The sequence below is a fragment of the Lissotriton helveticus genome, chromosome 6, assembly GCF_964261635.1.
Source record: "Lissotriton helveticus chromosome 6, aLisHel1.1, whole genome shotgun sequence".
Lineage (NCBI taxonomy): Eukaryota > Metazoa > Chordata > Amphibia > Caudata > Salamandridae > Lissotriton > Lissotriton helveticus.
The window spans coordinates 1,371,223,732-1,371,247,758 of NC_136067.1; the positions used below are offsets into that span (position 1 = coordinate 1,371,223,732).

The window sequence follows — 24,027 nt, forward strand, 5'->3', positions numbered from 1 at the left end:
TTTAGGCCAGGTCTCATCCTTCAGCACCTTCTTCCTGTTCTTTCTAACCAGGTTATATTCCCTGCGGAGTATGGCGATTTTGGCTATATTTCTAGGGTTTTTGCCCAAGGCTTTGAAAAGAGCCTTCCTCTTTTTTGAGCAAGGCGAATCAAACCAACCCTTGTCCTCCTTCGATTTCTCAGTATTTTTCCGATTAAGTGCCCTCCTTATATGTTCTAGGACTGCTGTAAAGGACAAACCCAGAGACAGGAGGGGATTGGCTAGGTCCAAACAGTTACTAATATTATCAAGGGCATTCCTAATTATTTCAGGTACCAACTTCAACTTATCAATTTGAGCCCACTTCAGTTGGTATCAATTTCTCCTGACTAGTAATAGCTGGCCTATTTTCTGCTGAATTGTTACATCCCTGGGCACCAGGAGTATCTCACAAAGTAAGATAGCATGACCACTAAAACCCGTAAATTGGACATTTATGTTACTACATCTACCATTTAGAGGGTTTGAGATCAGTATAAAATCTATAGTTGATTCCTGGTTATCTCAACGGAATGTTGTTAACAAAGCATCCGAGGAGGTGGACAGTTTGTTAACCATTACCATATTCCAGGACGAAATAGTCTTGTTGAGACAATTTCCATCATTGGTATGGGAGAAATGGTAAACAGGGTTACCCATCAGACCCTCCAAACCACAAACCTGGTCTAGGTTGTGCCTGCAGGGATGGATGTTATAATCTCCCATTTATATGATCTGTAAAGCGACCTTTTGCTTAATGGTATTGATAGCCTCTTCAATAGCTCGATTCAAGTCCTCCAGAACTAAATGCATATTTGGGCCAAAGATGTTGTTATAATAGTTTATTAAAAGCTAAGAACCTTGATTGACCATCTCTAGGATGAGGAGATGAAAGTGGGGGCTTTTCCCTTCTAACATCTTGACTTTCAATGCCAGTGTGTTGGGGATCAAAGTTATTAGGCCCCCCTTAGCTCTTCCTGAAGGTGACGGAATTGCCCTTGTCTGATAGGAGCGGTATCCATTTAAGAAGATACCTTCAGTTGCCCATGTCTCCTGTAGAAAGGAAATATCTTGATCCTGCCATAGTTTGAGCCTATGAACATCACCCAGATTGTGGTCTGGCGTGGACACACCTTTTAGAAATTTGTAAAGTACAGTAATTGTTACTGGGGTTGAAATTAAGATGGAAAGTGCAGAAGTTTAACTATGTAAAAGACTGCCATAGATGTATACCTTTATGATGTCCTGGCTAGGACATGGTTAAAGCCTCTGTTACATTGTGTCTGGAACCATTAGAGGAAGAGCTAGGGTTCTGGACTTTTAGGACTACGACAATGTACATCCAGTCACTGCCTCAGTCTCAGAGGATCTCTAATTGTGGTTGTTGCTAGAGAATGTTTTCAGTGGGGCTCTGAATTTCCTACATTCACTGGTTGTTACCATAGGCATTAGCACAACAGATTGACATCTGGCTCCTTCTGTACCCTTGGCACATGGCTTCCACAACTTTTTGAATTTGAATAACCCACTATGGTTTATTTTTTATTGAAAATCACAAAATCAAGTCTTTCGCCAAGTCTTCAGGAAAGTGCACTGCCGATACAGATATATCATTTGATAGCAAAGCCCCAAGTCAACAGATTGAGGTTTAAGATCCAGAAGATTTTCAGACACCTGTTTTGTATTTAATTGTCTTCCAAGTGAATGCTCTCCTACCTACCTTCTTTGTTTTCAAACATCAGCATCACTAACTTTGGGTGTTTGCTTAATTGCTTTTCGTTAGCACTTGTTTCTTACTGATCAATTGGGCAAAAAGCAGTTGAAGCCAACTTTGGAGCTGGAGATTGTGGTTCCTTCTGCTTTTTTATTATGTGCACCTCAGGATTGTGAACTTCCTTCAAAAAGGTCTCTTCATGGGTTTTTCAGTGTCCTGTCTTAGATACTAACATACTCACTTGCCATGATTCTTGGGTTCAGGGCCCCTTGGGTTAGCACCAGGAAAGTTGATGACCATGCTTCTTGATTGCTGAAATGTTTTTACGTCTTAAGGCCTAGTGATCACTGTCCTGTTAATTCACGGGATCCCTCCCTAGATTTGAAGGAATTGCAACCCCACCCCTTTGAGCCACTATTAGGGATTCTTCTGTTATTAATGTCAGCAAAGATAAGGTTTAAAGCTGTAATAATTGCAGCCAGAAGTGTGAAATAGCTAACATGTTACTGTGTCCAGAGCCCTTCCTAAAATTTCCTGCCAGATAGGTTTGGCTTCGAACCCATCTCTGGGGTTTCTGTCAAAGACCTTATCAGTTATTCCAGCTGAACCAGTACACTGCCCAGACATGGGTCCTCTGCTCACTTTGCCACTGTATTCAAACTAGCTTGGTTGATGAGGGGTGTTACCCCAAAACCGGTCCCAGGATGCTTGTTTCCGGTACAGGGTAGACCAGGCTTGGCAGTTCGGCCTGGACTGTTCCCATGAGGAACAGGGTCAAGACTGATTTGAATATGGCTGTGTCTGAACTGTGGTGGGGAAGTGAGCTAAAGAATAATGTTGGATTCAACCCAGATCTGTTACTGGAGGTCTCTGTTTGAAAAGTTTCATTTTCATCATTCTGTCCACCATCTCCTTGTGCTTGCTTTGTTTGCCCTAAGTTGGCAGGGTATCCCCAGATGTGGGTCCCTTGCTCACTTTGTCACTAGATTCAAACTAGCCTGGTCAATGAGGGGCGTTTCCCCTAAACCGGTCCCAGGATGCTTGTTTCCGGTCTAGGGAAGACCTGGCTTGGCAGTTCCGCTGAACTGTTCCCATAAGGAACAGGGTCAAGACTGATTTGCATATGGCTGGGTCTGAACTGGGATAGCGAAGTGAGCTAAAGAATGATGATGGATTCAACCAAGTTCTGTGACTGGGGCTGACTGTCTGAAAAGTTTCAGCACTCTGTCCATCATCTCCTTGTGTTTGCTCCAGTATACTGTCCAGCCTTGCCTATCCATGGCTTATTGGACATCATGGTAATACCATAGGCACTACTTGGACAAAGAGTAGATGGTTATAATTTATCCGGCATGCACAACTGGCTTCCTTACGCCTGGCTTTGATTTGTCAGGTTTGGGAGTGTGCATAAGGGATCATCGACGATGACTGCCACATTGAGTAGGTGGATAATGGCACTATTTCTATGCCATACAAAAAGCATGTATAATTACCTCCTAGGGGGCACAACACCATGAAACTATACATGACATTTAGCAGGACTCAGACCTTGACTTGACCTAATACATTTATTAATCACTATTAGCTGTATGTCCGGGCACCAAGTATATCTTTTGAGATGGCAGTCATCTTTGTGACATCTTTGTAATTATACGTGGCTCTTTAATTTAGTAAATGATGTGTGTTGGCATGACTTTGTGTTCATGTTGGTCAAATCCCATCATGCTTCCTGCTATATCAGCAAAGACAAAACCTGTGGCAAGCAAAATGGACAAAGAGATAATGGGCTAATTACGTGCTGGTAAACTTTCTGCCCAAATTAATTATTCTAATCTTGCTTCCTTTCCACCCTCCAACTGCTTGAGTACTGGTTCAGTTTATGCACCATGAATTTGATTAGTGAGGACTCTTATTCTCGCTGGGGTTGTGGGTAGGGGTAATTGGAGTTTAAAATACTTTTACCATGCCACCTGAATATGGAGGCAGCTGGGTGCCTTTCTCTGAGAGCAGGTTAGCCTCAAACAAAAGAATTGGAAGGACAAAATGTTGGCATCAGTGCAGTACACATTACCTGTATGTAATCTGGGAATTTATCAGAATTGTTGCCTATATCAGATGTTTGTTGCTGAGGAAAGCAGCACTTATGAACCTATTAGTGAAGTGGCTATCTCTCACAGAAGTCCCTGACTGTGTTTCCTTGGCAGGACCATGTTTACTTTACTTTACTGTATTGGATTGTTATTTATGTAATGCTTTCCATACCCCCTACAAAGCGTGTTTCTGTGTGGTCCAGTCATATTATTTATAAAGCCCTTCCTTCCCCTTATGAGGTGGTGAAGCACCTAATTGTGTTTGTGTGCACCCTTTGGAGAGCATGGTTGATAGGGTGTTGTTTATGCATTGTTCTATGTGAGATATGCTTAGAGCAGAGTGTGAGGTTTGACAGTGAAGCCGGTGCACGCTGCATTGTGTGTTGCTGCGGATAACCAGTGAATATATGCACTGGTGCATTGTATTGTATTGTATTTATTGCTTGTTAAGCGCGACTGCCACCCAAAGGGTATCCTGGCGCTGAGACCACATCATTCCCACAGATAGACTACATTACATTGCTCTAGGAAACAGGAAGGTCTTGAGATCCTTTTTAAAAGAAGTAAGATCTTGTCTACTCCTCAGCGCCAGCGGGAGGGTGTTCCAAAGTGTGGCGGCTGTGAAACTAAAAGCACGGCCGCCCATCCTCACTCTATTGATCCTAGGGACCGTCACTAAAAAGGCGGAGGAGGATCTCAGAAGTCTGGCAGCGCGATACCAGGAAAAAAGATTTGTGAGTGGTATCGGTCCCTGTCCATGCAGAGCCTTAAAAACAAGGCATAAAGCCTTAAAGGCAATTCTCTGTTGGACAGGTAACCAATGAAGATCAGCCAATGCTGCGGAAGAAGAAGCAGAACGAGGGCGGGATAAAGCCAGTTTGGCCGCCATGTTTTGGATCCTCTGCAGCTTTAAAATAAAAATTTTGGGGGCTCCCAGAAGTAGTGCATTGCAGTAGTCTAATCTACTAAGAATAGAACTGCGCACTACCTCTGCGCTGGCCTCTATGGGGAGGAGCGGCAAGATCTTACGTAGGGCGCGAAGTAAGCCCATACATGTCGCCGTGGTCCTGTTCACAGAGGCATCAAGCTGCAGGTTAGATTCAAACAGGACTCCCAGATTACGGGTCGATGCAGCAGCCTCTACCGTACCTAAAATGGAAATAGGCCAAAAGTCGTCTGGAAGCCGACGAGGGGTACGATCTAAGGAGCAATGAAGAACCTCCGTTTTGGACCCATTAAATTGAAGCGAGTTAACTCGCAGCCACTCTGCTGTTGCCGACATACAGCAGTGGAAAGTGTCCCTCGATACTGCCTTTGTACCCTCAAATGAGAAAATCAATTGAGTGTCATCGGCATAATTGATGACAGATATGCCGAATGACTTTATCAAGTCTACCAGGGGTCGAAGATAAAGATTGAAAAGGATCGGACTGATCGCTGACCCCTGGGGGACACCCTGATTCACTTGTCGTATGGCAGATCGAAAAGGTGGTAACGCCACTGCCTGCTGTCTGTTGCTGAGATATGATGTTAACCATCTCAAGGCCAAGCCAGTTACTCCTGTGCTCTGAAGGCGGCTCAATAGTACTGCGTCGTCCACCGTGTCGAACGCGGCCGACATGTCAAGCAGCACTAAAAATGCTGACTTGCCCATGTCGACCCGCGCTCGTAGATCGTCCAACACGGTGACCAATGCAGCCTCAGTGCCGTGAGCCGGCCTAAAGCCAAATTGAGATGTATCCAGGCAGGAGTTATTTTCCAGAAAGCTGGATATTGCTCTCGTGACCCATTTCTCGACAATTTTTATTGCAAATGGTAAAAGCGAAATGGGCCTATAGTTGGCCGGGCTTGAAGGATCCAAAGAAACCTTCTTTAGCAATGGTGTAACTATCGCCAACTTCCAGCTGTCTGGAACTACTGCTGTGCTCAATGACTGGCAACAGATAGAGTGAAGCGGAGGAAACAGCTCATCTTGAAATGCCTTCCAGATCTTATGTGGCATAGGATCAAGTGGTGATCCTGAGGACACGCCATTAGCCAAAAAGCAAAACTCCTCCAAAGAAGGAATAGGAAAGCAAGACAGCTGAGGGAACCCTTCCTGATTATAATCCTTCTCAGGGCCCGCAAGAAGGAGGGGTTCTGCAAGGGAAGATAAGGACAATGCGGGCTGACCAGAAGTCTGCAGTCCATTCAAAATTGTCCTAATCTTCTCCTCAAACGCAGAGGCTAAAGAATCGCACAATTTCTGAGAGACAGGAACGGCTGGTGCAGTACAGGACGGATTGGCTAGATTGTCGACCAATTTAAACAAGGCCTGCGACTTGTTAGAGGCCTTGGCCAGCGTATCTGCCAAAAATTGAGCTTTGGCCTTCTTCAGCTGGACCTTGTATTCCTGCAAGGCCACTTTATATGCTACCATATCTGATTCCTTATATTCTCTCCTCCAGAATCGTTCCGCCTGTTTACAGCAGAGTTTATGCTGTCTAAGGTCATCGGTGAACCAAGCGTTAGTTCCTCTAGGTCTGTCCCTCACCTTCCTTAGTGGAGCCAGCTCATCCAGGGATGTCGAAATCTGCTGGCAAAGGACAGAGTAGCTTTTGTCCACACTATCATTCACCATAAATGGTCTTGGCAATAATGTAGGTCTGTTCGGTTGCTTTAGCAGGCGAGACCATTGCCTACTAATCTTGATAACGCCTGAGTCGCCTGTCCTTAGCGAGCCGGGCAAAGAGACAGACATTAGAACTAGTGCATGGTCAGTCCAGCATTGATCCACGACCTCTCCAACTGTAACTAGATCCTTATCGGCAAATACAAGATCTAAGGTATGCCCTTTAACATGAGTAGGTGACATAACCAGCTGTGCAAGTTGTATATTGCTACATGCTTGGCAGAGTTCTCTATAGGCCAGATCTTGAGGGCCAAAAGGCCACAGGTTAAAATCACCTAGCACTAGAAATCTAGTGTGGGAGTTCGAAAGATCGTAAATCAGGTCAATCAATGGCTGAAGGGCCGTGGTGGTTGAAGAGGGCGGTCTATAACATAGAAGACCCGTTGCCAGAGTGCCGCCGTGGGCCGTGATGGAAAAGCCCATGAGCTCGAACTCCAGTACCTCTTTTACCACCAGCTGTGTAAGAGAGATTGAATCTTTAAAAATATAGCCTATTCCGCCCCCTCTGCCAGATACTCGAGGAGTATGTTTTATAAGGTAGCCCGGAGGACAGGCCCACCCAAGTTCCACCCCGCAGTCTACTTTAGTCCAGGTCTCTATTACAAAAAGTATGTCTAAATGTAAGGAATCTATTAAAAGAGCAATTTCAGCATGATGCTTTACAAGAGATCGAACATTCAGCAGTCCACAAGAAAGAACTGTGGAAGGAGAGAGGGTCGAAATACAGTGTTTACCGGCATTATTATCCCTCTGAGAATCCTGAGGATCCACTAGGGGATCTAACACGTGAAGAGTAGCCGAGGCAGACGCACCGGGAGCGCCCGGGGCGCGAACGGGCGCAAACGGGCTTACCTCTGGCGCATCTACGGCGCTTCCGCTGCGCGCACCCGCTGCGCGTCTGTTCATCCATACTAATTTATACTATAACGCCGCGCGGGCTTCCGGCTACTACAGCCACTAGACCGAGCAATATGGCGTCTAAAGGTGGCCCAAGCAAAAACACCCACCCAAGATGGCGGTCGGGACCACAACAACCCGGAACCCCACTAACTGAGTCCCGTCAAATGCGGGTGAAAACCAATTATTATGCGGGTGAGCCTACCTAATTCCCCAAGTTGCAGCAGTGGCGAGCGCCCAATGAATGGTAAAAAACAAACTGCGCAATCACGAACAGCGCGTTTACAATATTTCCCGAAGTATACAATACAAGTTTAAAAAGTGCCCAGCACAGCAATGCGCGCGAGGATGGGCATGCAGGTGCTTACCTTATTTTGGGTGGGTAGTATCATAATTTGATACAACCGTTGATGTGCGTCAGGAGCATTACATTGAATCTTACTCTGGAGCCACAGGTGAGTAGGCTATTGATGGTGCAAATAAGCCACCAAGGAGAATTAAAGTCTAACCAGGTGTAAGCAACAAATCAGCAGCCCATTGTAGGCACTGTTTAGCCACCAGATGTATTAATTGCAATTAACCTAGGAGCAAGGAGCAACAGATGAGAAAACCATGGCTCACTGTTGAACCACCAAGGGTACTTTGGAGTAACAAAGGAACTGCTCTTGGAGCCCCTGTTTAACCACTAAGAAGTTTTACATTGAGACATTTTGGGATCAGCAGTTCAGCAGCCCACTGGAAGCTATATTCAGTCACCAGATAGTAAATGGGTTTTACCCAGGAGACACTGTTAAACTACCAACGATCATTATGCATAGTCTCCTTATTATTGACAGGTGAGAACTGGTTGCACCACATGGGTGGAAAAACGTTTTCTACTTGGGAGTGAATCAAAAACACTATGATCTGCATCAACCATAATGGGATGGGGAACTTGTGCTGACTTGTTGGCAGTTTGCTCCCTACTCCTGGGCATTAAGAACAGTTTACTTGAATGTGACAGGCGAGCAACTGATTAGAGGCACTGTTAATTAACCAAGGATTATTAAATGTATCACCTGGAGCCTTCCCAGGAGAAACCCATTGGAGAGATTGTTAAACAACTAAGGAGTATTATATTGAGGCTAACCCAAAGCAGTGACCAGCAACCTATTGTAGGCAGAGTTAATCCACCATGGTATTAAACAGCCTTGAGTGACAGATGAGCAAACAACGGATCACTGGTAAACTACCAAGGTGTAACAAGTGGATTAGATGGAGTGTACCCAAGAGCAACAAATGAACAACCCATTGGAGGTGATGTTAAACCACCAAGGAGTAAATAAATATGGTCTATGAAGGAGCGAACGTTGAGCAATCCCTTGGAGGTATTGCTAAACCACCAGGGTATCTAGTCTGGAGCAACAGATGAGAATCCATTGGGAGGACTGTTGCACAACAAAGAAGTACTAAATGGGTTTGGCTTACCCGGGAGGCAACAGAGGAGCAACCCATCGGAGTTTGAGAGAGATGCACCTGTTGGTATTTGTGAACCTGGGAAATTGCTCTCTACGGTATCCATCCAGCATTCCTTGAGGTGTTGTTAACACACCATGAATGGATTATAGCAGCATTCCAGGAGTGATGGAATCCTCATCTGAGAAGGCACAACTAAAACCACCAATAAATCCTGGATGGAGTCAATTCAGGTGGCAAAATCCAGTCCCGAAGGCACTGCTAAACCATCAACGAATTACCCCATGAAGACCATAGAGCGGTGACAGGGACCCAAGCTCTGATTGGAATATTACAGCAGGGCTTATGGTATGATATTCACTCTGTGACTCGAGAGCCAACCCGCGGAAGGCACTGTAGAGACACCAGAAAATATTATATTAGGTTTAGCATGTTAACCTGTTAAAAGTTAGTGGGTTACCCCAGGATATTGCATTCTTCTGCTGGAATTGTTATAGGTAGTGGTGTGGTTTGGGAAACTTCTGTAAAAGGAAAGCAATTTGTTTAGTGAAGGGGTAAGAAGTGGGAGATGAGAGGACATGGTTCTATGCACAAGGGCCTGAGGTGTTGTCTGCAGCCCTTTCCAGGAACTAACAGGCCCAAACAGGGAAGGTGCCTTTGGAAGATACACTTATCCAGTCACCTTTTACATAGATGACCATTGGATGCAGTTGGAGGAAGGGTTAAATTGGTTGGAAGCTTTGCGGGATGTTCCGGTGTGACCAACATCTTACAGCAGACCTATAATGGAGAAGAAAGTTAGAGGACTGTGAAGAAGATAGTGTACAGGCCATGTGCAGTGGAAGTTGGCCACGTGCAGTTAGTTTGGCGCTGGGCCAACCCACTGCTGCACACTGTTGAAGGCTGTGTCCTGTTGAGGCTTGGGCGCCAACAGAGTATTGGATGCAGTGCCTGGATCAAAGCTGTGTGTAGTGGGGGCATTGGCCGTAGGTTCCCCAAGGGTGTTGGGCATATGTTTCAGTTTGAATACGATAAAGAAAAGGTTAAAGTGACATTATAGTTGGGTATAGTAATAAGCTCTTGGTTTACATTCAAACAAACAACTCAGAAATCCACTGGAAAAAAACACAAGATAAAGTGATGTTAAATGTAGGTGTTGAAATGAGATAAGAACTAATGTTTAAAACAAAAAACAACTGATATTCATCAGTTATAGTTTAGCTAAGATAAGTATGAATTGCACAGCATAGAGTAACTGTTTGTACATGCATGAGTGCATAGAATGGAAATATCTTAAACCTTGGAGACAAGTATTTATGTACATGTTGAATGTAAAGTTAATGGTATACCCTTCACAAAACAGTAAAGTATGTGGTGCAAGTAATACTCCATGTTGAACAAGATCAAGGCTGAGTGTATCTTATATGGATTGCAGAGGCAAGTTTCAAAGTAGGTTTGAGATGTCATTAGAAGTAAAGACCCGGCCCCAGACATTTTTTTACATAAATAGTCAAGCACTTCGAAATTCTCATTAGAGTAAAGTATATTACCCCACCAACTACGAAACTGCAAAGAGCGAACTATTGCTGCAGCTATGAGAATAAAATGACCGGATTAAACCAGCTGACCCAACATTTTGATTCCTGCTTTAGACATTCTATCCCCATGCGCAAAGGATAATCACTCGGACTTTTTCGAATTCCTCCAAATTGGCAAATGTTTTGCCAATCCAATATATTTCTAAATTCCCAAAGAGAATTCCAGGTAAGGTACAAATCATTTACATTTTTTTTATTTCATTAAAAAAAAGACCCTTTAGTTTATGATCCCCTATCATAGCCTGTAAATACTCAATTTGATATGCTTCAGCAAACTGAGATTCTATTAGTTGCTGGAGAAAGGAAGCAGTATCCGGGCAAAAATATGGTTCAAATTTCAGGAGCGCTCGTTTAGAACAGAACGACATAGTTTGTTCGACTTATTCTTACAACGTTACCATCCCAAATGAATTCCAGGAGAGAAGAGTTTAACTCCTGAAAAAAAATCTCTTAGCAAATGAGTATGGAATAGATTGAAACAAGAATTTAAAAAACGTGGAATAAAACCATTTTTACTAAATGAAAATAAAAGTGGCAACACCCTCCAAGACTCAAATTGAGCTTTGGTTTTGATGAGAAGGGACTTATAAATTAGAGCATATAGTTCTGTAACATCATGAGACACCTGTATTCCAATGTATCTGAGAGGTAAATACATTTTCTTGCATCAGTGCTTCTTCTCCACTCAGCAACAAAATTGCATGTTTTCCCTATTTATTTTATATTTAGATGTTTGTACAAATGCAGTAAGTCAGTAAAGCACATTAGAGAGATTATCATGATTAGGTTATAAATATAAAACTATTGCGCCATCACATAGTTTGATTTTAGTGAGCTCCACGAATCTTACATGGAGACCAAGTATTTTAGTGGACTACTTAACCATAGCAGCCAAATTGCTCACTAAGCATGGCAAATAATGAAGTTGAAACAGGGCACCACTGATGTGGTCCCTTAATGATATTGATCAAATCATTTCTCAGTTGATGATAATCAGCTGTATAATAGCTCCTTCAGACAGTTGGGTCAGAAATCCTATTTGAGCTAACACCAGCATAACAATCTGCAATTCACTAGGTCTAACATTTTCGAAACTTCAAGGAAAGCAGACGCCATAAGGAAGATGCAAGTTGTCTCTAAGTCATATGTGCTTTCAAATGATGGATGTCCGGTGCCAATAATCCAAGAGGAATAAATCCATAAAGTATTAAATAAGGGTCTGCCCTATTAAATCCTCCATTAAGACTGCTAATCGAGTTGACAGTACTTTCATTAATAACCTATAATCCCCATACAAGAGCTTTATAACAGATATGACACGTATAAGTGGGGCGGTACAGGAATCCTTATTAGATTTTAAAACACCCTTTTAAATGAAAGATGCAGCACACTACCAGCTAAAATAGAATTAAATAGTTGTATCAAGTTCTGCATCTAGACTCTTATACCAGTCGCAAATATTAACACCTTCTACTCGGTCGTCCTTAATTGGAAGAGACCTGATAGCTGCAATAACTGTTAGAAATGTAATTTCAGATGTTAGAGACTCTTACCATTGTCCAAATAATTTAGGAAGCGCCAGTTTAGATTAAAAACATATTTTGCTCAGAACTCAACACATACTCCCTATACAGAGTTTGATCAAAACTGGTGAAAAACAGCGACAATAGCCTGATCTGATATTCAACTCAATTAGTTTTACAGAGTTGATAATATTCCTAATAATACGTAAAATCTGTACACGACTCTTCCAGCCCATAATTTCCCCACCTTCTTTCCTTCTTCAAAGAGGTTCCGCTTTAAGTTGGAAGCCCTCACAGTAATTGTAAACCCATTTTATAGAGTCAAAAACTACTTTAGTTCGGGCACAAACTCGGATTCGTAGGTTTTTCTGCTGCTCACACAACTTCTAACTCAGACCAGCTGTCTGACTACTTTTACATTTTCCAAACTGGATTTGTTCTAAAGTAGTCTTGTCCAAGAGAATAGCTTTATACATTTCCAATACCACCAAATGTGAACCAGAACCATTAGTGATACTAAAGAGGGCCATCTTCAAATGGAAGCAGTCAAAGTTCTTGCTTGAAAATAACGAGACATCAAACCTAGGCTTTCCAATAAGCAGCTTGTGACTTACTGTTGCCTCTCCTACTACCTGTAAGTAGCTCTCTAATTTGCAGCCCTACCACTAAAGTTGAATCATTTTCTTGGTTGAATTCATATATGTATACCAAAATTGCAAAGCTTCAAGACTAAAATGTCTGTATTTTCAGAACTCATAAACTGATCTTTGGAACAAAAATGACTCAATTTCAAAATTATATGTAAAGCTCATATTTGAGTGGTAAATGATGCTGCTTTGAGAAGACTTATTACTAATATTATTACCTTGGAGCCTGGACCACTACAGCTATGACTTATTTATTACGTTTGTAGAAGCATTGCAAATTGCTAATGTTTATTGACATTATCACAGGCAACCATGCCTGTAATACTGAGGTTATCTCTGCTTGTAATCTTACATATGGTGGGCAGTAATATAATCATGGCTACTGCGGTCAACTCAGATAATAATTGTTAATAGCTTGGGATGATTATCATGGAACAAAAGTATATCTTGGAGATCCCTGAACTAACCTAATCTGAGTGATTCTGCCTCATATTTCGAGCTTGCTAGGCCTCAGTTGTTACCATACTGTCGTCCAAAAATACCATGGATTTTATTTCAGTGGCTGAGCATGATAGGTTGCTTGTTATCAAAAAGTAATCTGTATGTTACAGGGGTGTGGAATTTAATAAAATATCTACTTGTCCATGGGGCAGGCTGTTTAATAAATCTACTTGTCCAGTAACAAAATCTACTTGTCCCCTTTGTGCCATGTAATGCGGCAACAAATTACGCAGCAATCTCATTATATAAGAGTTCTGATAAAGCCTCTCTGATTATTCCAGGGTTCATACCATAATAGTGTTTGAATACTAGCAATTCCCTTATGCTGCTATGTTTCTGCAGGTCTACATACTGGGGCTGAAGGTAGTCGTAAGCAATAGTTCCAGGGTTGGAATGCCCTTTTTAGTCTGTGCAAACCTACTGACTTGCATGTTTTAAGGGTTTTCAACAATTCTTCTCTAATCATTTTTCATACTGAGAACGGTTGGAAATTTACTACTGACAGTGGCCGACTTAAAACTTCTTCCAGGGTTGGGAAAAAAGTGGTTGGAGGAAAAGTGAACTTGAAAACATATTCACATGAGCAAATCTACACCTGCATATTTTCACATGCTAAAATGCAGTTCACAAATATTTTCTGGGAGTACTATTTCTTGGCCTACTTCTGTAAATTCTTGAGAATTCTTGGAAACTGTACATATGCACTTACTGCAAGGATATATACCATGGATGCACTTTTGAGACTTTCTTTAATAATTGGGTCTCTAATTAGGCCTGGCGTTAACCATGACCTTTTGTTTGGTTTTTTATTCTGTCTGTCTCCGTCTGTCTATCAGCTGGCGTCCCTGTATGGACAGTATTTTGCTCTTTTAGAAGGAGCATATTGGCACACACAGTAGTTTTGTTCAGTGCCCAGAACCGCTGTGGCAATGTGTGCTGAGACCAACATTTTTTTGTTTAGCTTTTGCCAATGCTTGTTATAAAGGTGATGACCCAGCAGCTCCCACACTGTTAAGGTTTTACAAAAACCATGCCTAAACAAGTCACGCCTTGACAAAACCAAAAGGCTGACCACCAATTTCAGACCCACTAGCTTTGCCAATGCTTGTTTATTTTTGTTTTTCATATTCGTATTTAAACTGGTTACACTGATTTTCCATTCTGAATATTTTTGGGAAATATTAACATACATCAACATGTTACTAAATGATGCTGCAAAGATACGGTACCTAAAATCTTACAGTAGTTTAGCTAAATGTTTTCTTTTCTTACATGCATTTTTTTGTGAACGTTTTATTTTGAAAGCAAAGAATCATCACTCTTGCTTTAAAGCTTCTGCAAATATTTGCATATAATTAGGGAGCATTCTGGGTGCATTATACAGAGCCTCATATTACTAAACTTTGAACATGTGTGTACACTTTTATACTAGAACCACCGTCAGTAGTGCAGGCTGAGCTTAAAACATTTACTTTTAGTGCTCACCCTAATAATAAAGGCTTTGCGTTAATGAACCATATATACAAGTTTGAACAGCATTAACACACATATTACCTTAATTGTAGAGAATGCCCTTCCCTGATCCACAATGTGGTACTGTAAACTGGCAGCCAAAGGGTTTGTGCTGCAGGGGGTTGGGCCCACTTGTCCCAAGGACAAAATGCACATTAAAACTTGTTGCCCTTGACCCCAAACAATATGTCCCGGTCGTCGGGCTATAGGAATTCCACATCCATGTGTTATCTAGATTATTATCTGTGCCTGTAGAAGGTATACCTAGTTTGCCCGGATTCCTAAATTACCAGATAATCTGTAGGTCTGGACCACTATTGCTTCCTATCTATATTTTCTTACTTTATGCTTTCATGCACTAGTCTTACCATGCTTGTACTGATTTTGAATAATGCAGGCCTGGCAATATAGGTTGGTTAATGCTAAAGTGAAATCTCCTCCTATCAAAAATGGAGGAGTACATGCAGAAAATGCTGTAGTAAATTCTTGCAGCAGTTGTGGGTCATCATTAATGGGAGCATAAAAATAAGCTACAATAGATCTCCCTCTGCCATTGCCAATAACTGGTGCAATTAGCCATCTGTCTCCCTGATTTGTTTCCAGTGCCTCATTTGCAGATCTATAAATGTATGTTATATTAAAGCTACTCCTCTACATGCTGTGGTGACCATTGAACAAACTGTAGTCTGAACTCAATAAGTGTTTTTCATCCCAACATCCAACACTGAATTGATGTTCCTCTCCTGAACGAGAAAAATATCAGCCTATGCCATCACGGACTTACATTTTTAGGTCTCGCGACCTATCGATGCGCGCAAGCGCATCGAGCGGAGCGAGAATTCAAGTAGCCAAAATCCTCGTGAAACCAAGGGCTTCTTGCGCTGCAGTTTTCTTTAAGATCACGTGACAGCAAGCTCCTTCGTGCACGAGCTTGCCTGAGCCTTCTGCCTATCAGCCTGCCAGTTCTCCTCCCCTAATTATTCACTTCACTTGTGACTCCCCACATCAAAGCCTCAGCCTCCCTCCCTTGCCATTTGCTTCCTAACCAGCCTGCCTCGCATAATTGCATCAGACCCGACACTTCAAAGGAATGCGCCCCCCCCCAGAGCCACTTTCACGGCCGTGCATTTCTCTTCCTTCTTTACCTCATGTGAGGAAACAGCGCCACTCGCTGGGCGGCATTGGAACATGTGCCTAGACTGCAAAATAATGAGGTGGAAGATGTGCTTATAAGGTCCCACAAGCGAGACCTATTGGCAATGCCAATGCTTGTTTAAATCATTCAGCACATTTACCATAGCTAAAATGAACTTCGATCTGAAGAGAAGGCATTAAATCAGTTGTCAGAAAAATTGGTCAGGCTAACATCTCATGTTTCCCCTGTGCTCATTCAATCCCATCCAGATATGGGGGTACGGTGTTAATGGTCATGCATTCCCCTTCCAGACTAATTTACCAGAGAAACTACCCAAGTGCAATAATAGATATTTAATCTGAGAAGTTCTAAAAACTCCGGTACCTGGTATCCCACATAGAATCACCCGCCACAACTCTTACTTACACAAAAAAGTATAGCAACTCAAAGATGTTTCAGCTAAATAGGTCTGGCAAGATTAACTCCTTATATCACCCAGGCTCCCCTTTGCTGATTCTTCCATCCCTCCAAAAAATTCTATAGAGCAGCTTAAGCAATCCTCTATTTGACTGACTGACTGGCAATCCTCTATAACCAAGTTATATGTTGATGGGCTCTCCTCCATGTCTCCTCATAGTCAGGAATTGTCTAACTCCCTCATCTTCAGTGACTTTATAGAAATCGCCCTTCCAATTTACCTAGCTAGCTTCTTAAATTTAGGTAAAAGAGTATGTATATCACTTTGGATTTTCCCTGTATGTAAAACTGAGTCCAGAAAAAATACAAATATGAAGCCATCTGTTGCTTCAAAATGTCTTTATCACAGACCATCACTAGGATTCTCTTTTTCAAAAGAAATCCTGAAAATAAATAATTACTGAACAGGGGTGGAGGTAGGTATGACGCGCATTGACTATGGTCAGCAGCTATGTACAAAAGTTCTTCTCCAGAATTAGGATTTTATTTTAAAATCCGTTCAGCTACCCATTTTATAATAACTTTTCTATAGCAGGTGACTTTTTCTGAACCCACCATTCCTTCTCGAATTCCAACTATGCAAAGATTTGTCCTCAGAGACTAGTTCTCCAGCTTCTCACACTTGTACTCAAAGGCCTTACACCTGTTGTCCTGCTTCTGAGCTCCTGCCTGATTTGAGGATTCTAAGGCCATCATTCATTCTTCTGTTGAAATACAGGCTTCAGTTAGAGGCCCGTGTTGTCGGGTGAACCTGTGATCTGTTCTGCTTGTGTATTCTTCATGGCTTTAACTTCCCATAGGATTGTCTGAGGTAGCCTTTTGCTAAAGACCCAGATATGGTATTGGCTTTCGGGAGAGAGAAAGCACCGTAGCCGCCTTCTTAGTGGCATTAAAGCTATGTTCCTTTGGATAAATAGGTTTTCCACAATCAAAACTTTATTTTTTTTAAAGATTGCTCTTGTATATAGATCCTATGGATCCCTGCAAGAGGTGGAATCTAGAACCCTTCTCTAACACATAAGAGGCCTTGTCTAGGTTTGCCTTCTCATTTATGTCCCCTTCACTGTTTTATTTTATTTTCCACTGTGATATCTTTGTTGTGGGCTCTCTGGAATACCATTCATCAGAAAGGAGGGAAGAGGAATCAAAGTCCATTCAGTTCCCCTGAATAGAATCTATAGCAATCAAAAGTGGGAATGGACACTGGTATCTACCATAACCATTGGTTAAGTTTGAAAACCCTCATAGACGCTTTGATTTAGACAATGCGGTGTATCTTTTTGTCCGCCCCATTATCTAGCGTCATGGCGTAGTCATCGGGTAGTCAAATGACGTGCTGTGTGCCTGCCTCGCCCGAGGCAACCTCTGGTAACTGTAGAAGTGTCCAGGAATTTCAGGGACAACAGCAGAGGAATAAAGAATAGAGCAGTCAAAAAGGGGGGTTGGTTAAAAAACAGTGTCACACCAAAAACCAAAATTTATTTTAAAGAGGTGAGCACTGAATGGTTAAAATTACTATGGTATATTAGATAATCGAGTTACTGGATTGAAACATGTCGACGCATATGGTAATCCAGTAACTCGATTATCTAATATACCATAGTAATTTTTAACATTCAGTGCTCACCTCTTTAAAATAAATTTTGGTTTTTGGTGTGACACTGTTTTTTAACCAACCCCCCTTTTTGACTGCTCTATTCTTTATTCCTCTGCTGTTGTCCCTGAAATTCATGGACACTTCTACAGTTACCAGAGGTTGCCTCGGGCGAGGCAGGCACACAGCACGTCATTTGACTACCCGATGACTACACCATGACGCTAGATAATGGGGCGGACAAAAAGATACACCGCATCGTCTAAATCAAAGCGTCTATGAGGGTTCTCTCTGGAATACCTTCTGCGCCCTTGCTAACTCATCTCTTTTTCATGTTTTCTGCCATGAAGACTGATGGTATCAGAATAGAAGTGGATATAGTTTATGGTGCAGAGTTCAGTGCCACTGACTTGCATACCATGGTGACCCTAAGCAGTAAAAGGAGCTTGTTTTATTGGGCTACCTAGACCCATGGTGGCTTCCTGTTTACTGCACATAGTGCTTCATCCTCCACGCTCTCTACTGCAGAGAGTGTGGAGGCTGGACCATCGCTCTGAATCGTCAATCCAGTGGATTCTGATCAGAAGACACAGCAAGACACATGGATCCAGGGGAGCCATCTTCTAAGTCTACTGTGAGGAGCCTTTAGACTAGCTGAAGGGGCAGCTGTGAGATTCTTTAGTAGTTGTCCACCAGTGGGTAGTCAAAGGACCAGTGTACAGGAAGGTGTCTGCTGAAGCCTCTCAGGGGAGCATTGGAGCTGAGTGAAGGAAGCACTGTGGGACTATGTGATGCCAAACTGCTCCACTTGCTGCTTCAAGCAGCATCGCTATAGACGGCCCCAATCTTCCTCATTAGCACCTGAAAAGGTGCGGCCGCGGTCGGCGGAGAAAAGGTAAGTGCATTTCTCTCCCCTCCTTACGTCCCCTGCCCCACCACCCCTTGTCGGTAGCAGACGCCACTGTCTATGAGGGGTTTGCCAAAGGCTCTTTCGGGGTCACCATACTCCTTCATAGGAGTTTCCCTCCTGTGCTACCAGCAATAACCTCCGACTCGGAGGGCAGATATTTGGGGGTGGATAACATCCTTCAAGGGAACCATTAACATTTTCTAAGCGTATGCATACCAACTCAGTTACCCATGCCTGCATACAAATGGCTTGAAAGAATGATACTGAATTTCCCACAGGGCACTCATTCATTTTGACAAGGTGTTTGATTCTGTCAACTTGTCCTTCTTAGAATGGGTCCTGGTGGGCATGGGTTTTAGGCCTCGATTAAAGAAATATGTCAAGCTCCTTTACTCAGAACCCCCGCACAGATACGAGCCAATGGCTTTTTCTCAACCCCGTTCCTAATCCGGAGAGGGACAGTACATTGTTTGGACAGATCACTGAATCCAATTATGGAACTGATCTTTGTATCCAGAACAACTGTATTTCATTTTTTGTAAAGGGGTCGTTGTCTCTAGAATTACACAAATAGATTTGAGTAACATCGTTTATATAACAAAAAAATAAGTAGCCCACATAAACAGACAAACAAAACAGATGGTAGAAACCAAACACATAACATTTCTAACAAAGAAAACATTAAGTGAAAGAATGAGACAGCGAGGTCCAATCCAAGGAGTGGATACTGCTCCACAGTGACATGCTGATAAAGAAAAAATATTAGTAGATATGCAGATATGAACATCATCTATTACTGGTGTAAGCTAGAGAGTCCAGGGCAACAGCATTATTCTGATCCATATAGGCAATTCAATTTGTAGGTGAGTAGAAAGATTTAAGAATGTCGTTCTTCCAAATTCTCATAGCAGATAGATCAAAAGCCCATATTTATACCTAACCTTCCTAAGCCAGGAGCATACGTCATAAAATTGTTTGTGTACAGCCACAATCTCCTTCTTAAAGTCCTGGTGGATACATATGTGATAGCACATGATGAGCTTTATCGATTTAAAATGTTCTCAATATTTTGGGCCCTCGGTGTTCTCTGTTAAATAAAATATACGAAGATTGTACTGATGATTTCTATTTTCCCAGTCAACACTTAATTGTTTCATCAACAATATGTGACTGAACCCTGAAATTAGGTGATGATTTGCAATTCTATTACTTTTTATTTTAATTTAGTTGTTGAAAACGTTCATGGTTAACCCTGCCAAATCCCACAGAATATGCTTATAATAGTGTTAATTTGTTCGATACTCAGCTGGGCATTCTGATAGAGATGAGGATACTATGAGGGGTACCTCTTTATGAGCTCATAGGTATATATCCTTAACACAGGATTAAAACAAACTTCGAATGGGATTCATTTGATTGACATTAGTATATGATTTTCTCCTTCATTAATTTTAAATATTTACATATTTTTGTATGTAATAGAATGGATATAGGCTGGGTGACTTTTTGATTTGTATTTAGGATTTGTCAATTGGGTGAATATTAACTATGTAAACTTGTAGAAACCCATAAATATGAGCTTTGTGTTGATTTATTTTTATTTGATTGTTTTATTTCAGCCCTGATGATGTCCTTTTAGGACCAAAACGCATCGGCTGATGTATTGTTTGGAATTTGCTTGGCATACGAATTATAATAATAGAGAAGAAGATTGTGAGTGCTTTTGTTATATGGATTTTGAACTGTGATCATTGAAAAAAAGAAAAAAGAAAGAATCTTCTTGAATTCAAAATACTGCTTAAGGACTTATTATTGGAAGACTCCCAAAAATTTTGGACGGTTGAAAATCTTTTTGAAATTGTTTGGAGCTCCTCTGATTCGCATTTATTGTCTTAAGTATAAAATGATGTTAAGGCAATTCTTTGACTATTACTTGCCTCGTTTTAGCTACAATGTGATAGCACATGATGAGCTTTATCGATTTAAAATGTTCTCAATATTTTGGGCCCTCGGTGTTCTCTGTTAAATAAAATATACGAAGATTGTACTGATGATTTCTATTTTCCCAGTCAACACTTAATTGTTTCATCAACAATATGTGACTGAACCCTGAAATTAGGTGATGATTTGCAATTCTATTACTTTTTATTTTAATTTAGTTGTTGAAAACGTTCATGGTTAACCCTGCCAAATCCCACAGAATATGCTTATAATAGTGTCAGTATTACTATGAATCACATTCATTTCTTCCAGAATTGTTGCCATAAACACGTCGTTTGATTCAAACGCTTTGGACTTGGCAGTTGGTGGAGCGGCAGCCGGTTTCCCTTTATTTTAGGGCTGTTGTACAGGTTTCATATCTGAAGAAGTGCTATAAATACTACACTGCCTGCAAAAGCCTAGCAAGTGTCAAAATAATGGTAATTTGCAATAATATTGCCAAAAGTAATGCACACCACAGTGAAATAGTTAAGGAAATAAAGCTGCTCTTTTTTGTTTTTCTAATGTGACAAAAGGGAAATATTCTGCTGCTCCTTTAAGAAGAAAGTAGTGCTATTTTGGCAGAGTACCTTTAAGAAAGTGAAAAGAGATTATAAGAGCACACTTCTCCACAGAACAAAACATCCCCTACACAGTCACCTGAGATCAAATTAATTCGACGAATTTGTGATCCAGGAAAGCTGCACAGCCAAATACAGACACATGTATACAAGTCCAGGCCTTCACAAGTATTCTCCCATCAGAAAGTAGCAGGTGAGTTGGAGATCATGCTGTAGCTAACATATTTGGTTGTGCACACCACCAAATCCATATTGGAAACCCTAAAACATAATGATGCATTAAATAATGTAGGCTGCTACCCGATCCTCCTCTTTACAGAACATATTACATGAAATACCTGTAAATCACCATACATGGGATACAAATGTTATAACCATAAAGAGAGTTTCAATCCACTGAAAGATACATTGAACAGCTCATAAATGGTTTGTTAAATTAATACATTTGCCAACTAATTCTCTATATCGAGCAGTTAACTGTTTAACGTTTCCATCCCAAACATTTCCTAGCATGAGAGTTTCGTTATCACCACTTGAAACAATGTGACCCATCACTCTGAACAGACCTCAACTGATGCTTTAGTCGGTCAGCTAATATGCCACCATAACTCGCATTCCACCATTGGTTTCTGAAGATTCTCATCAAACTTCCTCGCACTTCCAGCCCTTATGCTGGTTCACAATACTTGGACAAACTATTATGCATAAACAGTGAATCACCAACACATACCACTGATATCTAGTGCTGGCTCTCTGTGCATCAGAGCTCTTCATCACCTCGGTTTCTCTTCATACCTTTCCTTTGCCTTGCGCCACAGGTCTTCACAAACACTTGTGTCTAGTCCCTCCTTTTCCTAATCCACACAGGATGCTGTTCAGAACAAGCCTTGCTTCACTCAAAAGTAGATATCCTAGTGACATTGTGTGGAGCAATCTTATGGAAACAAATTATTTCCTGCACCACCTAAACCGCATCTTGCTTTCATCTCACCTTCCAGTGGTAACTCTTCAAAGTCATCCAGTTGCATCTCCCACTAATCCTCAGTATGAGAATTATATAGAGCCATTCTCACTTGCACATCCAATCATAACAGATGTACATTGAGCAATGCTGTTGGTTAAAATTTACTAAGGAAGTCCCTCCCTAGGAAATACCTCATCATGTAATCCAAACCAACTCTCTTCTTGACATCTTTAATAAACTTTGTATCTGTCCATCTCATCAAACAGCCCACAGCCACAATTGCATATCTGCATTTCTCAGGGAGGACATTAAACGGCTGCAAAATGTTCAACCCCGATCACGCACAATGCCTTCTCTGCCAACTTCACAGGTGTAGAAGTCAATTGGTTGTAACATCACATAGTCTTCAACTTCCTGATCCACTCCTCTTAAAACTGTCTTCACAGCTCTCATCCGCAAATGTCCTTTATATGCCTCCTTTAACAACTTTCCCCATCGCACAGTAGAAGAAACGAGTTTTCCCCTGCAACTAATAGTTCTTGTTCCTCGGATAATTCATCTGCTACTTTCCAGTAAAACTACAACTCTGGCGCACAACTCCTTTCCCAGGGCCAGTCTCCAACCACCATTTCTTTCACCAGTTTTAGAATGGTCTCACCTTTTACACACTCCACTCCATTCTCTTTTACTCCCACAGCCCATACTACAAACATCAACACCGTCCCTGAAATACTGTTCTAACTCTTCTTTCACACTTTGTCGCCCTCCTCACTAGCAGGTATTATAGACAAAAAATCCACTCTCGAGTCTTACCACCTGGAACAAAATCTACATTTAAATTGCATCAAGGATAATCTTGCCAGACTAACTGTAGATTTGTTCATCTATTTTCAACTTATTATGTCCCCAAGAGGCCTGGAGTCAGTCCACAATCTAAGTGCCTGCCCCCACACAGGCCTGAAACTTCCATATATCCAAAACAAAAACCTCTAATTTATTTTCCTATGATTGAGTAGTTCTGTTGCAAATGTATCAGCTTACATGAGACAAAACTATTGAACTGACAACCACCACCCTTTAGTGTTAATACTGCCCCTACACCATTTGCACTGGCATCATCCATCACAATTGTCTCCTTAGTAGCTACTTATGACTGTAAGACAGGTGCCCTACTCAACAGAACTTGTATCTTTTTAAATGCTTGCTGATAATCTTTTATCCATATGAACTCTCATATTTTTCAACAACAGTAAAAAACGCTCAGTGGTGAATCTAACTGTTCTTTGGTTCATGGCGCACTGTCCTTCGAATCCCTTTATTTAAACTTGTCTTGGATCTGAATCCTCCACCAGAAACCAGATGCCCCAAATGCTGAGCCTCCATGGTGTCCAACATGTATTTTTCTGTTCTTATGATAACATCGGCTTAAGACAATCGTCATAATACCTCTTTAACACATTCATCATGTTCTTCTTCAGTCTTTCCCCACAAAAGTATATCATTTTGAAATGCCACAATATTCTTCATTCTCTTATAAAGAGGTGACATGATTCATTGAAAGACAGAGATAGCAGAAGTAAATGCAAAATGCATATGCCTAAATTGATATGTATCATCGGGTGTGATGAAATCCATCAAATGCCTTGAAATGTCACCCTTCATCATCTGATCATTGGCAGATTACAAATCGAGCTTGAAGAACCATCTTGCTCCTACGGCAAATCCTATAAGAATCTGTGTTTGTGGCAAAGGATCAGACT

General features: G+C 41.6%; 1 protein-coding gene across 1 annotated transcript in view; it reads left to right on the forward strand.

The window, feature by feature from the left end:
* The window catches only part of TMEM181 (transmembrane protein 181), a 377,932-nt gene that overhangs the window by 25,428 nt on the left and 328,477 nt on the right, over window positions 1-24,027 (forward strand). The window lies entirely within an intron of this gene.